We start from the raw sequence: 6,000 nt of genomic DNA, 5'->3' as shown, positions 1-6,000 counted from the left end.
TCTTGTGTTAGTTTTAATAGTCTAACCTGTGTTCGTGTTCAAAGGGTGTTTTTCCAACTGCCCTCCAAGTGAACGCGCACTCACTTCAAGCTACGAGCCACTCGCGATGTCTGCGTGCTACACTTCTGTTTAAATATGTTTACCGAAAGCAGTCTTATTATCTTCAGTTTAGTGCAGGATGAATGAATAATGGAAGAATAGTAAATCGGGAGGGAGATATTTTTATGAGAGATTTCGTTTCACTAAACGAAATTCAAGTCCCCTCTTAGGCAATATTGAACAATTCAAATTGCGACACAAATAAAATCTCTTTGCTTACACATCTGAATCCTATTTGTCACTAGTGGCAACAGGGGAGAGACTGAGGGGGAGTCATATTTTGTTGTGTTAGTTTTTACACTTAACAAAATCTGAATTTGGGAAAGACAAACCAACAAGATAACGTTGGTTTACAGCCAAACCGCCAATTTGGTGTCCGGCTGGGTTTGATTTACACATAGATGGAGAATAATGTGATAAAAATATTAATCGGCATTTAATCAGCAACTGATGATTATTTATATGGAGGATTTTAACGGCCGAAATATATGAATAAATAAATAATTATATAATTTAGCGCTTAAAAAATAAATAAACATATAATTATATAATAAAATGCTTAAATAAATGAATACATAAATAATTATGTAATTTAATGCCCAATTGTCACCATAAATAAATCACAAATTAAATGAGACATTAAATATATAAATGTTACATATATTTTTGTATTTATTTATTCATTTATATATTCATATTTTATTATTGATTGTTATTAATAATTAAGTGAATAAAATGTGAAAATAGGTCCCAGAGAAAAGCAGCAAAGAAGCTGTAACCTACAAATATACTACGAGCTAATCACTTAATTCTGTAATTTTCAATATTTCATCCACAGATTCATTTATAAAGTGTCTGACTTAATGCAGATGTGACTTCAACCGCATGTATCCTAGGTAACAAAGTTTCCAACTTTCATCTAGCTCCTAGCAACACGAAACCGCTGTGACAGGGCGTGTCGCCTAACGTCAGTCACGTACAGAAAGAGAGGAAGTTTTCATGAATCTGATCTGGCAAGCTGTCAGCAGGTTATGTTACGAGTTTCGGCTTAAACTGGCTATAAAAAGTGTTAATTTGCTGTAAACTCCATTTAACACTGCTGATACTGCAGCTATTAGAACACCAATTAGAAAATCGATTGGTCTTTTATCATACTTACCATTGTTTGATATGTCGTATTATAAATTTGTAATGGTGCAATAGGTTAGGGTTACTTGTGGGATGGGATTTGGTCAAAATACATCAAGCTGTATTTCAAATAAAAATTTAAAAAAACTAATAAAAACTAAAAAGTAATGAAAATAATACTTTGAACAAAAGAAAAATCAACAACTGATTAGTCTCTTGGTATTTATCACAGACAATATTCAATCTATAAAATTTATCTCACTTTGATTTGGCCAAAAACTTTCCACTTATCCCTCATTACGGGACAGAGTCAGACCTAAATGCACCTCTTGAGGATAATATTTAAATCTGCTGCATCAAGTTTAAGAGCTCTGAATGTGGGAGGTATTGAGTGGCAAAATAAATATATTAATTTACACAATCAGCAATTTTATGCCAGCATTCCTCTCTCGCCTTATTTGCAGCAACAATGTTGCCTTTTGCTGTGATAATGTATTTATATTCTTCATAGTTCTCCGTTATAATGACCTGCTCCTCCTGACTGAAGTAGGAGGAAGTAGGAAATAGGAAATAGTGATGCACCAAATGCTCCTTTTTACACGAACGTGCACAGACGCTGAAGCAGAAAACCTGGGTTAATAGAAGAAAGCTGATTACCACTGCCGTGATACCACTTATCTCTGAGTGCGTGTTTAGGGTTTGTCGAGCCGGCTCACTCAAAGAAAGCCTGGGTGTGTTGAACTTGATTCATAGTACATCCCTCAGGTGTTTTTCAGCATTCTACATCTTTCCCGGTCTTTTGTTGCCTCTGTCCCAACTTTTTTGAAAGGTGTTGTTGACTTCAAATTCAGAATAAACATATATTTACAAAAATCTATAAAGTTGATAAGGTAAAACATTAAATATATGGTCTTTATACTGTTTTCAATTGAATATATGTCAAAAAAAAGCAAATGATCGCATTCTGTTTTATTTATGTTTTACACAACATCCCAACTTTTTTGGAATCTGAGATTGTATGTATGACGTCATGAAACTTGTTCAAACACCGAAGTAGGTTCCTTACTGGCAGAACACATATGGTTTTTATGCTTGTTACTTGTAGGTGAGGCTGGTTTACAGTTGATATCCAGCAGACAGTCTTTATGAACAAATCCAAGTAAATACGGCAGGTGAGCAAAAGTTCAGCAACAGGAGATCAGTGAGGAGCAGTAAAGGCCCCAGGAGAATATTTTTCTTAGGAGACATTTTGGCTAATCTGTGTGTGTACCTTGGCAACATCCCATTCCGGTGTTCCTGTGCAAAAGTCTTATTAATGTGCTTGTTGCCAATTCAGATTGAAATTAGCACAGCATGAAAAAATGTAATGGCCTGCATTCCTGTGGACGTGTTTCAACATGTACTGCTTTGATCTTGAAATATTTGTACTTGTACTTTGGGTTTTAAAAGGTGGGCAGCCAACACTCTTGTACAAGAGTGAAGTTTAGATGGTGGAGCATGCATATAAATAATGTCACCATAGTTCAGTGCAGATAAGATTGTTTGTTGTACATGTTCAAACAAATCTGTATCATCAAAACTCTTCAAAATGATCTGACTATACTGAACTGGAGTGGTTCAAATCAGCAAAGTGATTTGTGATTTCTACCTACAGAAGACAGGAACAGCTCTCTCGCCATGTTGAATGTGTCTGTTAACAGGTGTACAGCGATGAAGAGTCAGGGTGAGGAGACAGAGGAAGATTCCCTTCCTTCTGAAAAAACTCTGCACAGGCGACATGACAGCCAGACTAAAGCTCAGAGGTGAGATGAGGATCTCTGTTTCTGACTGTTCCCCATATCAGCGCTTAGCAGTGAAATCACTTTACCATACATATTCATATAACTCATTGTGTGTTGTGTTTAAGTCCAACTGAAATTGAGTTTCATATTTTCTGTCTACTAAAGCATACATATCTGCTCTGTAAATCACTTGTCATGTGTTCTCCTCAAAGACAAAAGTCAGAAACCAAAAGGGAGAAATGTATACTTGCAGAAGTGCCGTATTTTTTTGGTTTCATGATGGCATAAAAGGAGCATTTCTCATGTTCCCCCATATACCTTTTTTCTTCTTTTTAATAATAAAAGTTATTACTATTATACAATAAAAAAAAATACCAATGCATTATTTTTGAATACAGCTGCAAAGATCAGTCTTTCTTCTACACAGTATGCCCATGAAGAGTGACTGGTCAATATGCATCCAAGAATTATGTAAAAACAAGCATTCTTTAGAGAAATTTTCTTTGTAGTGCTCAAAGTAGAGCTGGGCGATATGACCTTTGGGGTCAATTCATGATTTAATAGATTTTTGTATTCCTGCAAAATTCCAGTTTGATTATCAGTTTCAGCATTGACAGAGCAGAAAGGACTACACTGATCGATCCGCTCTATTTGGGTTTTTATCTGATCTTGAGTGTGAACTTCAATCTCAGCACCTACCATATGCAGTGTAAATGATTTCCTGTGTTTCTTTTAGAGAAAAGTTGAAAAGAAAAGCTTCTCCTGTACCCAGCTGTGTGTCCATGAAGAGTGATAAGTCAATGAATATCCCTTTGGCATTCAAAGCTGGAAGCTTGTCTGTTGATCAGAGGTGAGGATTAACATTGATTATGAAAGCAAAATGGTTTGTTTCCTTTCAGTAGATTCACTGGGTACAATATGGGATATCATGCTCACTGAGTTGCATCCTCTGCAATGAGGGAATTTTGTATTGAACAGACTGTAACCTTAGATGATGCCAACCTGATTTAAGTGACTCAGACTGCTGAAGTCTGTATCAAAAGTGAAGATGGTCTTGATCTTTTGGTCATCTGCAGTCATCTGCAGTCATCTCGTCGAAGTCTTCATTGAGTTTGAACTTGATCTCTGCAGTCTTGAAAGTACTGAAATGAACCCAGCATCATCCACGCTGATCACCAGGTTTCTTGTTGTTCCCTCAGTTGGATGTTTGAGCTTCACTGTACAGAATGATGTATGTGCAGAGTTTGACACTAGAAGGCTGTTTTCACATTTATCCGCAGAAAGTGGAAAGTTTCTCTGAGCTCACTGAAAATCTCATTTTAAGGGGCAGGCCTAAAAGGCAGGATTGGTGACATCACAAATAGTTTGGAAGCAAATCCTGGTCCAGTATTCAGTTTACACAAGTGAGATGTGGAACCTTGAAGCCTCCAGTCCTGGCGTGCACAGCAGGTTAAACATGCATGGAGAGTCGGCACAATGCTAATAGTATCCAGAGTCAAAATGAGAGAAAACTATCTGAAAATCTCGGTTACCACCTTTGGTGAGTGGAATGAGATATGTGAAGTCTTAATTGCCTTTACTGCACGTACCGCGGGTTGAGTTGTTAATTCAAATTGTTTAAACGTTTTGTTCTGTTCGTTTACCTTATTAGTGTGCAGCGTCATCTTATTAGAACAGCAGTGGTGTCGTTCTTTTTGTGAATTTAAATGTGATTATGTTTGTTTATTTGAGGGAAAAGTTATTTGGAGTTTCATTGAAGGAGGGATAATGTATTTATGTACTGTAGTGTAGTGTTTAGGATTTGTCTGTTTATTCACTGCTTTTGATATGAATTTAAATTTAAATGCAGTTCAGTCAGCTTTAGGGTTTGACAAATTATTCTCAAAGAAACATCATTTAGTGACTAACTTTTTAATAGTTGTTTAATTTACTTTATCATCCTGTGTACTGTATTTCTGATATAAATGGCTGTAGATAAGTATTGATTCTAATTTTTGTATTTTGTATATTTTTCTATAGTAGTGCTTCTGTGGTGCTTGAGATGATGATTGGTGATGAGAAATAAATAAACCATGAAACATCAGTTTGGGACTCTCTGTATCTTGCTCAACCAAGCAAAGGGCTGTTACAACCTCCACCACTGGATGAACCTACCACTCTCCATTTTGGTCAGAAGAGCCACTGTTAAAATGACAATATCTCCTAAAATAAATGATCCATTTTCAATGATTCCAACCCAGTCTACCCACAAAAGTTTCAAATCTCTTGACTCAATCATCTCCAACAAAAGATACCAAGAAATAAGCTTGCCACTCTGCAAAAATCAAAAACACGAGGAGGCTTGGAAGCTCCAAATTTTTATCATTATTCTCTGGCAAATCAGCTTCAATATATATATACAAATGGATCCACTCCATTCAATCAGATAACACATGATTAGATATAGATCATACAGTTTGTAAAGACATTCAGTTTTCAGATATACCATTTCTCAGACAGACTATCAAAAGTCATCCATGTTTTATAAGATACATGTTTTGTGTGGCAATTTGTTTGTTTCCTGTCAGCTGATTTCTGTCACTTGGGGGCAGTGGAAAACACAACAAAACTGAAAACACAACATTGACTTAGTCTCATCTTTTAAATTGTAAAGTTGAACTTAACAAAGAGATGCTTGTTTACACATCCAGGAGACACAGAGCAACATTAGCATTCATTTATTCTGTCTAGTGACTGTAAGTCCAATATTCACTCTCTTTAAACTCTGTTTTGGTCTCCACCAACTTCTAAGTAAAATATCTGACTTGCTAGCTGTATCTCAAAATGACTGATATTGAAATGAATGACGCACGCTGTATTTTTCCACTGTGATTTTTGTGTCTATCAGCCTGTTTTGCATGTCACTAAAGGGATGGCACTGTTGAGAGCTACTTCCTGCCCCTCATCCCTAACTGATTGCCTCAAAAGTACGTGTATGCATCCATGGACATCA

This window comes from Thunnus albacares, chromosome 15, assembly GCF_914725855.1.
Source record: "Thunnus albacares chromosome 15, fThuAlb1.1, whole genome shotgun sequence".
Classification (NCBI taxonomy): domain Eukaryota; kingdom Metazoa; phylum Chordata; class Actinopteri; order Scombriformes; family Scombridae; genus Thunnus; species Thunnus albacares.
The sequence above is the reverse complement of the archived record's forward strand: the minus strand, read 5'-3'. Positions refer to the sequence as shown.